The sequence below is a fragment of the Staurois parvus genome, unplaced genomic scaffold (genome assembly GCF_062004578.1).
Source record: "Staurois parvus isolate SC_StPar_1 unplaced genomic scaffold, SC_StPar_1.0 ptg000897l, whole genome shotgun sequence".
NCBI classification, from domain to species: Eukaryota; Metazoa; Chordata; class Amphibia; order Anura; family Ranidae; genus Staurois; species Staurois parvus.
The window spans coordinates 372,236-384,097 of NW_028318693.1; positions in this window are offsets into that span (position 1 = coordinate 372,236).

An 11,862-nucleotide genomic window follows, 5' to 3' on the forward strand; every position below is an offset into this window, starting at 1 on the left:
GGGAATAAACATGTGTATAGCAAAACATGTGTTAATGCAATACCTTTTTTGTGTGAAATACTTGATTTTCAGGAAAAATATCAAGGGTGCCAACAATTTCGGCCATGACTGTATATATATATATATATATATATATGCTTCTGGCTAAGTCAAATGTAAAAGATCAAAGTGTAAAAGACTGAATTGTAGGTCTGACATATATTTTTTAAGAACTGCTGTACATCCTAACTTGTTGTCATCCAATTAACACATACGTGTGGTGATAAAGGGGTGAGCTTTAATGCCCACATGCTGCACATATACATCATTGGGAGAGTGATGTTTCTGTGCTGTGTGCGCCCAGCACAGCAGAGACTGAACCATCAAAGAAAGCTCTCGGTCCCCACTAATGATCGGTACCTGGTGTAATCGGCTCCCTATCATGTGACCACGTGACAAACGATCACAGCGGCCATATGATCTCTGATCCTTCCTGCCCCCAAGGCATTCAGAACTTTTTAAAGGAATGCCAGGGTGAATGAGAAGGGGTTAATCATGTGCCCTATAAAAAGATTCTTCACCCTTCCCCATGGCTAAGCCTCTAAGGGTGAAAAGCATTAGAGAAAGGGTAGTCTTCAGGTGGGGATGTCAACCTGTGTCAGGAAAGGTCTGCCCATAGTGCAGGTGAAGTTCCGCGGCACACAAATATGCGCATGCGCAGAGTCCTTACGACCCAAACAGATGTGCAGGCACTTGGACATAGGTGCGCACACGTGCACGCTCACATGCGCACTCGCGCATACAGGCGAGTGCCTGTCACTAATGCTGGTGCCAAAAGGGCTATTTAAATTGGCTGCAGTAGTTGTCCCATTGCTGTATGGTCTTTTCCCTGCTCGTGTTTCCTGATTCCTGTGATTGACTCCTGATACCAAACCAGCCTGTTCCTGATCTCTTGATTGCTACCTGCTCTGACCTCTGGCTTGTCTTGGATTATTCTTTTGTCTCTGCTCCTGTCTGATTGATCTTCCATTGCTGACCTGGCCTGTGACCTGACTACTCTTCCTCCTGCCGCTGTAAGCCTGATTGGCCTGACTGAGACTGAATCTGGCTCATCTGACCCTGCATCCTCAGCAAGCTGCTAGAGTATCCATCCATCCAGCAGGGCTACATCAGAACCCTGCTCCTTGCCTACAACTCATCAGCTCATCAGCTATTACTGGACTGATCACAGGCACTCATACCCCACCGTGCCCCTGCGACCGCTGTCTCACCATCAGCGGTCCTTTAGCTGGAGTTGTACGGGAGGTCTGCCTCTTCATGTCAGGCTCACTATCCAGGTACGTGACAACCTGTACTTGGCTGGTGTAATAAAGTTTTAATAGCAAAGTGACGTCATCAGTGTGGTCATCGATGTTGTTTGTTTCCTTTGAGCAATTACTGTATGCATGAGCAAAGACATGCTCCTTGACTGGCACCTGAGACACCTGTGACTGAAGAGATATACAGCAGTTTTTAGCAGTGACAGTTTCCATTACTTTTTTTAATTTGGATATACAATGTAGTTGTTAAGATGTGTAAGGTTTTAGTAAAACATGTCAGTTGCAAAACTGGGATTTTGAGTTAAGATTTTAGTTTACCTTTGTTATAAAGTGGTTTGCATTAAGTAGTTTTCATTATGTAATGTCTGCTGAGCCCCCCCCCCTCCAACACACCCCTTCAGAATCTTTGATTGGGTGTGTTAGTTCTATAACGCCATTTCTGGGGACCAGAATAAACAGCTTCATTTGCAGTTCTGGGCTCTTGATTTCTATTGAAACTATGAAGGAATGCTAAGAGTAATTTATGAGGGCCAGTGACTCTGATATATCAGATTGGATTTCTTTGCACGCAAATTAGATTCTGCAGGGAATCAATGACCAGGTGGTCTTAAAGGATAAGTTCACCCTTTAGACAAAAATAATAAGTGCACATTTTTTTTGCAGGTAAAAAAATGTGCATTTATTATTTTTGTCTGCAGGAGCCTAGAATGCATTGCACCAGCGATCAGTAGATCGCTAATACCATGCAGGTCTCCTGCAGACCTGTCAGAATAGCTGCTTGCAGTACAAGACACACAAGCAAGCAGATATTCTGACAGGAAGCTTCAATGAATTACCACGGCCACACCATAGCAGTGAGATAGTTAATTGAAAATGACAGTTTACTACCCTGTTTCCCCTAAAATAAGACCTACCCCAAAAATAAGACCTAGTACTATTTTTGGGAATTGCTAAAATATAAGACCTACCCGAAAATAAGACCTAGTTGTGATCGGGGCTTTTTTTTCATCCGGAACGTGGCAGAACAACATTCCGTCACTGGCCATGTGCACACCCATATCTACTGTCTCTTATAAACACAGAAGCGCGGCTGAAGTGACAGCACCATCTGCTCCCACAGAACCTCCCTACCTCTGTACTCACTGTGGGACAGGGAAGGAACAGATATCTGCGGGTGCAGTATGCAGTGTGCTTAGGGACGGGGCATCTCCTCCTGCAGCCTAATGCATGGAAACCGATGCCCCAGGGGTGATCACCGGCCAGTGGGGGAGAGGTGGAGCGGTAAGTGCACTTGGTGCACTGTGTGGGAAGATAGGATCCGAAACGGGAGTTACTATAGAGAGGGGCCGGCTGCTGACAGCTGTGTTTTGCAAAGCTAGCTATCCATATGAGGGCAGTGGAGGGGGAGGGGGGGTGTGCAAAGGTGAGCTGCAGTCAGGTGTTCCAGAGGTAAATTGACAGGCGAGTTGCAGACAGGGTGCATAGGTGAGCTGCGGCTGGGGGGGGTGCAGAGGTGAGCTGAGTTGCAACCCACCTCTGCACCCCCTGGCCACAGCTCACCTCTGCATCCCCGTCTGCAGCTCACCCCTGCACCCTGTATGAAACTCACCTGTCAAGTCAAATCTGCAGCACCTGACTGCAGCTCACAACTGTCTTCAGCCGGCCCTCTCTATAGTAACCCTCATTCACAACTGCCTGCAGCTCACCTCTGCACCCCCTGTCTACACCTGGACATTTAAAAAATAAGACCTAGTGTGTTTTTTTTGTGCCATAAAAAATATAAGACAGTGTCTTATTTTCGGGGAAACACGGTACCAATGAACTACAATGAACAGCTAAGACTGTCGGGACTTGCAGTTCATTCATTCACGGAAGTCCATGAGTGAATGGTGTGGCCATGTGGGCAGAGCCCCACATGGCAGCGCTGTTTTCAAATTTGACAGATAGTATGGGGAGACTTCTCCCTGTGCTATCTGTCAGAGGGAGGGGGGGCAGCAGGCGGCCGCTGAGGCTATGGGAACATGTTAAATGTTCCACCCTAAAAATTATCCCGGCCCCTCCGCCCATGTGAATGAGTATGGGGTACATAGTACCGCTACACAGTTACAAAAAAAACCTGTAGTGTGAAAATAGACAAGAGACAGTCTTTAAGAAAACCTTTATTAAATGACAAAAAATAAAAGAATGTCCCCCGAAGTAGATCCAACGTCAATTATGATGTCCACCGCTACCTGAAAAAGAAAAAAAAAAAAGCTCTGGTCCCAACGCTGGCTCCCGGCCGTCTGCCTGCTCCGCTGGCTTGACAGTTCTTAAATATGTAAGGGGTGGGGCCACCCAGTGACATCGCTCATGTGGCCCCACCTCCTTGTGACATAATTGACCCAGCATGCCCCGGTTGATGACGTCACAAAGAGGTGGGTCCACTGGGTGGCCCCGCCCCTTACATATTTAAGAACTGTCAAGCCAGCGGAGCAGGCAGACGGCCAGTGTCAGGAGCGGAGCCTTTTTCTTTTTGGGTAGCGGCAGCAGTGAACATCGCGATTGACGTTGGATCTACTTCGGGGGGGCATTCTTTTATTTTTCTTTGTTTAATAAAGGACTTGCAAAGACTGTCATCTGTCTTTTTTCACACTATACTTTTTTTGTGAATGGCTAGTAGTACCATGTACCCCATACTCATAATTCACTTGGGGGGGCGGGATTCCGATAAGCCCTCTACCTGCAGACCCCCACAACCACAGGCCAGGTTTGTGGGGAAGAGGCCCTTGTCCCCATCAACATAGTGCTTTGGGGGGGACCCTCCCAAAGCTCCCCCCATGTTGAGGGCATGTGGCCTGGTATGGTTCAGGAGGGGGGGCTCTTGCTCGTCTCCCACCTTTCCTGACCTGTTGGGCTGCATGCTCGGATAAGGGTCTGGTATGGATCTTGGAGGGGACCCCACACCATTTTTTTTAGAATTTTGGCATGGGGGTTCCCCTCAAAACCCATACCAGACCCGATGGGCTTGGTATGAATGGAGGGGGGACCCCACAACGTTATTTTATTATCTTTTAAATTATTCTTAATGCCCTTTCTATGTAGCTGAGCTGCAATATGTAGCTGGGGTGTTGTGTGGCTTTGGCTTGAGTGTAGGCAGAGACAGAGAGGGCCCCATTATCTCTTATTGCCCGGGGGCCCCATGAGTTGTCAGTCCGCCCCTGTATGTACCTGTAGTAAGGCCCAGAAACAATAGTCTGCTTTTTGCTTTTTTATCCTACCTAAAACACACTGACAGTGATACTAATTTAAAAATGCCTTTATATCTAAAATCCTAACTAAACTATACTGACCCTGATCTTTAACCCTGGCCTAGACTTTTAAACCTTACCTTGACCCTAATGCTAACCCTGGCAGGGACCTAGATCAAACCGTGATCTAGCTGTTTTTTTTCTGTATTTTTTTTTAACTTACTTTTGTTTGTTTACATCTTTTTTCCCCTGCAAGGAGCGAAAGATGCAATAGGATAGATTTACTGCAACTGAAGCACTCAAAATCTGGTGCAGATGTGCATGGTAGCCAATCAGCTTCTAACTTCAGTTTGTTCAGTTAAGCTTTGACAATAAAACCTGGAACCTGATTGGTTTCTATGCAGGGCTGCACCAGATTTTGCACTCTCCAGTTTTAGTAAATAACACCAGTGTTCTTTTCAGAGAAGAAAGAAACTGTATGGGCAGGTTGCACAGTGACCAATCACTGTGATAGCAAATCAGAGGCTATCTCAGTGATCAGGTGACAGGGAACAGGGAGTCCTGGTCCTCGATCGTTAGTAGGGGACCAGGGGCTCTCAGTGACAGTCCAGTCTCTGAGCTGATTGCGTGCTGTGCAGTGTGCTCCCAGCACAAACACAAGAACACATATTTGCAATGCACAAGTTTAAAGCAGGGGCGAACTGACCATTTGGAAACTCGGGCACTGCCCGAGGGCCCAGAGTCAGTAGGGGGCCCCATGAGATGCCCCTGGTACCTTTTTCATAGGCATTTTTGAGTTTGGGCAAGGACACAGGGGCCCCATGATCCCCTATTGCCCGGGGGCCCCATGAGTTGTGAGTCCGGACCTGGTTTAAAGCCTACGTCTTGGACACCGCTTATTTGTGTTACTGTGTCATCAAGGGGTTAAACATATCTAAACCCAAAATACAAAAGTAATAAACAGTTATAACTTATAAACAGTTGTGTTCAAAAGTTTGCATCTACTGGCAGAAATTGTGAAATGTTGGCATTGATATTAAAAATATGACTGATCATGCCAAAATCTGTCTTTTATTGAAGGATGATGATCATATGAAGCCATTTATTATCACATAGTTGTTTGTCACCTTTTTAAATCATAATGATAATAGAAATCACCCAAATGGCCCGGATCAAAAGTTTCCCTCTCCTGGAATGCTCGGCCTTGGCACAGGCACACAAGGTGACACACACAGGTTACAATGGCAATTAATTTCCCACATCTGTGGCTTTTTAAATTACAATTCGTCCCTGTGTATGAATAGTCTATGAATTTGTTAGCTCTCACATGGATGCACTGAGCAGGCTAGATACTGAGCCATGGGGAGCAGAAAAGAACTGTCAAAAGACTTTCATAACATGTAGGGATGCACCAATACCGATACCGAGTATTTTCATGTTTACTCGTGAAAATTCTCCCGATACCTGAAACCGATACTTTGCGGTGCAATTTGCGTACATACAAAATGTATGGCCGCAAATTGCATCACAAAGAATAGCATGCGATTTGAACAGGAATGCAGTCCTGTGACATTGCTGACCAATCTGAAGCCGTCTAGCCTGTACTTTCATCCCTGCATATAGAGCAGTGAAAGCTGCAGGGATTTCAAATCTCCAGACCTGTGAAGCGGCTTTTCTTTTTGTGACTGTATGGGATCAGCGCGAGGAGGTTTCCATCACGGTTCCTGTGTCAAGGAATTGCATTCCGATTCAAAACGCATGCTATTCTTTGCAGTGCAGTTTTTTCCTTACATTTTGTATAGACACAAATCACACCCCAAGGCATCGGTATTAGTACTCGATGATGAAAAAAAAGAGTATCAGTGCATCTCTAGTAACAAGGTATTATTATTATTATTATTATCCAGGATTTATATAGCGCCAACAGTTTGCTCAGCACTTTACAATATAATGGGAGACAATACAGCAACAATACAATTCAATACAAGAGGGATAGGAGGGCCCTGATCCTGGGAGCTTACAATCTAGGAGGGAGGGGCTAGTGGTACAAAAGCTAGTAACTGTGGGGGATGGACTGGTTGGAAGAGTAGAAGATTCCATTGTTAGCTGACGGCAGGATAGGCTTCCTTGAAGAGATAAGTTTTCAGAGATCGCCTAAACGTGAGCAGAGTAGGCGATAGTCTGATAAATTGGGGTAGAAAATTCCAGAGGAAGGGAGCTAGAGAGCAGGAGGTCGTGCCAGGAGCAGAGAGTATGGTTTGGGTAATATTTAGAGACAAGATCAGTGATGTAATTTGGGGCAGAGTTATAAATGGCTTTATATGTTATTGTTAATGTTTTGAATTTTATCCGTTGGGCAACGGGAAGCCAGTGGAGGGATTGGTAGAGAGGGATGGAGGACACTGAGTGGAGGCCAGTGGAGGGATTGGCAGAGAGGGATGGAGGACACTGAGTGGAGGCCAGTGGAGGGATTGTCAGAGAGGGATGGAGGACACTGAGTGGAGGCCAGTGGAGGGATTGGCAGAGAGGGGTGGAGGACACTGAGTGGAGGTCAGTGGAAGGATTGGCAGAGAGGGCTGGAGGACACTGAGTGGAGGTCAGTGGAGGGATTGGCAGAGAGGGGTGGAGGACACTGAGTGGAGGCCAGTGGAGGGATTGGCAGAGAGGGATGGAGGACACTGACCGGAGGCCAGTGGAGGGATTGTCAGAGAGGGGTGGCAGATACAGAACGGTTAGTAAGGTGGATGAGTCTGGCAGCAGCATTCATGATAGACTGAAGAGGGGATAGCCTGCGATGAGGTCGGCCAATGAGGAGGGAGTTACAATAGTCAAGGCGAGATATAACAAGGGAGGAAATAAGTTGCTTAGTGGTTTCCGAGGTTAGGAACGGCTGTATCTTGGAGATGTTGCGGAGGTGAAGTCTACAAGATTTGGACAGTGATTGGATTTGGGACTGAAAGGACAGATGGGAGTCTAGGATTACACCTAGTACCCTGGCATGAGGGGAGGGACTGATGATTGTGTTATTGATCTTGATGGAGAAGTCGGGGGAGGGGGCACGGGCTGGAAGGAATACTAAGAGCTCAGTTTTGCCTTCAATATGCCAGTCAGTACTGTTCAATTACTTTTTAACCACTTGCCTACCGGGCACTTCTACCCCCTTCCTGTCCAGGCCAAGTTTCAGCTTTCAGTGCTGTCGCACTTTGAATGACAATTGCGCTGTCATGCAAAACTGTACCCATATGAATTTTTTTTCACATAAATAGAGCTTTCTTTAGGTGGTATTTAATTGTCGCTGGGTGTTTTTATTTTTTGTGCTATAAACAAAAAGAGAGCAAAAAATTAAAAAACAAATAGTTTTTCTTTGTTTCTATTATAAAATTTTGCAACGGGTAATTTTTCTCCTTCATTGATGTGCATTGATGAGGTTGCGCTGATGGGCACTGATAGGCAGCACCGATGAGCACTGATAGGCAGTACTGATGAGGTGGCACGGATAGGCAGCACTGATGGGCACTGATAGGCACTGATGGGTGGCACTGACTGGCGGCACTGCTGGGAACTGACTGGTGGCACTGCTGGGCACTGATGGGTGGCACTTCTGGGCAGCACTGATGGGGGGCACTTCTGGGCACTGGTGGGTGGCACTGCTAGGCACTGATGGGCACAGATGGGTGGTACTGCTGGGCACAGGTAGGTGGCACTGCTTGGCACTTGTGGGTGGTACTGCTGGGCACAGGTGGGTGGCACTGGTGGGTGACACTGTTGGGCACTGATCATCAGGGCACTGATCATCAGTGTCCTGATGATCGGTGCTGATCTGTTTTCTGACAATTGCCAGTTATCGGCAGTACTTTCCTCACGCTGTGACAGCGTGAGGAAAGTGCAGCCAACAACCGGCAACTGCATTTACCCAGTGATCTGCTGTGTCATTGGACACAGCTGATCACGTGGTAAAAGGCCGCTGTGATTGGGCCTGGGAGACAGGAAATGGGAGACAGGAAGTTTATTTTGCCATGTGTTTCAACCCAAGTATTGGCCATTGGAGGACAGGAAGGCTGTTCTCCCAGCACAGCCAGAAAACTAACCACACTGAAATGAATGTGCTCTCATGCCTAGCATGATTAGTTTGAAATAGGAAACAGGGGGACTGACAGGATCACCAAGGATTTCACACAACGGAAGCAATAAAAAGCAATTATCAAGCACATATTCAATAGAAAAAAAACCCCACTAAAATGATTTATTAGTGTAAACACAATATTATGCCCAATTGTTTGGTAAAATCTAAAATATTGGTTTGCATCAAGTAAATAGATACCAAACGTGTCACATCTGAAAACTACACATGCTTGTGGAGTTGCAAAACAAAACCCCAAATTCTCCATTTGGAGACCCTTTTAAAAGCCTTTACAGTTTACAGTTAACCATAAATTATGCCTCCCCCACTAAATGTCTCCCCTGCCCCCCAATGTCTCCCCTGCCCTCCAATGCAGCTATTCAAACACAGATCATGCTTGAATAGCTGCATCCTCGGCTATACTATCTGAGGAATGACAGCCGTGACTCCAGAAATGATATAATACACGTTTCTTCCGGGGTCATTAGTTATAGGTGGAATCGAGAATGGATTTTCCCCAAGTTCCTCCTGCTCTCACTGGGAAAGCTGTTTCCTGCGTTCTTAAGCCCCCTTTGGGGGAGGGGGAGCCTGAGAACCACTGCAAATGCCACCCTAGAGCCCCATAAAAGTGTTTGGATGACACTAGAGCCACTTGGATCACTTTTATCAGTAAGCTCTTTACCAGCAGCACAGGCTGTGAGTTTGATTTAAAGATTTGTCCACCATGCCATCTAGAAATGTACCTTGGTTGACAAGTGGCTGAAGACATAAGACCTGAAGTTTGGGGGTCTGCGTGGCATTTGTTTTTAAAGCCAAATGGAATTTCACAGTGCCAGGACAAGGTCATCTAGCGCCCAAGGTGAAGATGCCAAATGGCGCACCCCCCACCCCAAAATGTATGAGCATTCTTTGTCAGCAAAAATCCTCTCCCACCGCACAAAAAATTCAGCACTAATCTGCATGCTTTCCTCCAAACATAAACTCCCTTTGAAAGCTACTGTTTACATTGGTAATACTAATCTGTAGCCAGGGGCGGACTGACCATTTGGAAACTCAGGCACTGCCCAAAGGCCCGGGGTCAGTAGGGGGCCCCATGAGATGCCCCTGGTACCTTTTTCATAGGCTTTTTTGTGTTTGGACAAGGACACAGGGACCCCATGATCCCCTATTGCCCGGGGGCCACATGAGTTGTCAGTCCGCCCCTGTCTGTAGGAGTCTTTGGAAAGTATTTGGGGTTGATAGCATTAAATGTTAACCACTTCCTGTCCGGACACTTTTACCCCCTTCCTGTCCAGGGCAATTTTCAGCTCTCAGCGCTATCACATTTTGAATGACAATTGCGCGGTCATGCAATACTGTACCCATATGAATTTTTTACCATTTTTTTGAGACAGATAAAGCTTTATTTTGGTGGTATTTATTCACCGCTGGGATTTTTATTTTTTTTACTATGTAAATGAAAAAGTCCAAAAATTTTGAAAAAAAGTGTTTTTTTTAATAAAATTTTGCAAATAAATAATATTTCATCCTAAATCTTGGCCAAAATTTATTCCGTTATTTTTTTAATAAAAAAAAAAATCCAAATTAGTTTATAACCAAACATTATAATTTTTAAACATTTTTTTTTACATTTTTATTTTATTTTTTTTTATATTATTTTTTATTTTTATTTTTACATACTGTCACCCTAGCAGTACAGTGTCACCATGGTGACACTGTACTACTTGTGGGGGGTGATGAAGATTTTTTTTTTTTTTTTTACACTGATTGCTTTTACACCCATATAGGATGTAAAAGCAATCATTTCTCTTTCTCTCTGTCTGCATTCTTGCATTCATTGAGAAATACTGAGTGAGCTGTGATTGGTCACAGCTTGTCACATGGTACAAGGCTGTTGTGAATAGCCTTGTACCATGTGACCTCTGTGATCATTCACAGATTTCACACGTAGTAAGCAATGATGTCACAAGTGACATCTTGCTTACTACTTTGCATGTGATCACTGATTCGCCAATCAGTGATCACATGACCGGGACCTCGTACAGAGGTCCCGTCCGACGATCGGTGTTTCACTGTGTCCGGAGGACACAGCGGACACCGGATCGCGGTGGTGCGCGCTCCTAGGGAGCGCGCACAGCTAGAAAAGGCGGGTGCCGTTTAGGAACGGCAACCCGACCTTGGACTACCACCGCCCTGCCGTTTATAAACAGCAGGCGGACGGCAAGAGGTTAATAAACTGTAAACTTCTTGTCAATCCACTATCTAAACCTGATTAGGGGTCCATACCTGGAGGATATAGGCCCAGTGATCTTGTATTTCTTGTTTTGTAACAATGACATACTTTTTTTCCTTTTCCTAACTATCCAGTGTAACTCTAGATTTTTTTACTTCTTTGAGCAAGTAACTTCTAGAACTGTGTAGAACCCAAATAATACCATTGTAAAGAATACGTCTATCTAAACTTTTAAAAATATATTTGGATTGAGTGGGGAAATATTGAAAGATGTGTTTTTTATAGATATCCATGAAATATTGAGAGGTACTCCTCAGCTCAGTTACAGTTATAGTAACTGCCCACATGGAAGAAACATATATTTGAAATATATTTTAAAAATATTCTTCCCAAATATATTGTCCTATATATGGGCAGCACAGTGGCTAAATGGTTAGCACTTCTGCCTGGCAGTACTCGGGTCGTTGGTTCAAATCCCAACCATGGCACCACCTGCCTGGAGTTTGCATGTTCTCCCAGTGCCTGCATGGGTTTCCTCCCACACTCCAAAGACATGCTGGTAGATTAATTGGATCCTGTCTAAATTGTCCCTAGTATGTGTATGAATGAATGTGAGTTAGGGACCTTAGATTGTACGCCCCTTGAAGGTTAGGGACTGATGTGAATGTACAATATATATGTAAAGCGCTGCATAAATTGATGGCGCTATATAAGTACCTGAAATAAATAAATATTTGAAATGCTACAATTTTGGCCATATTCAATATATTTCAATAAATATATATGTGTATATATATATATATATATATATATATATATATATTGCGTGTTGAAATGCGTTTTTATTACAAAATATATGGAAAATATATTAAGAATACATTTCAAATATACCATATGTCTTTAAAAATGCAAAATCTAAATTTTGGGAAAATCTGAGGAATATATTTCATAAATATATAATTTTTAAAAAATATATTTTTTAAA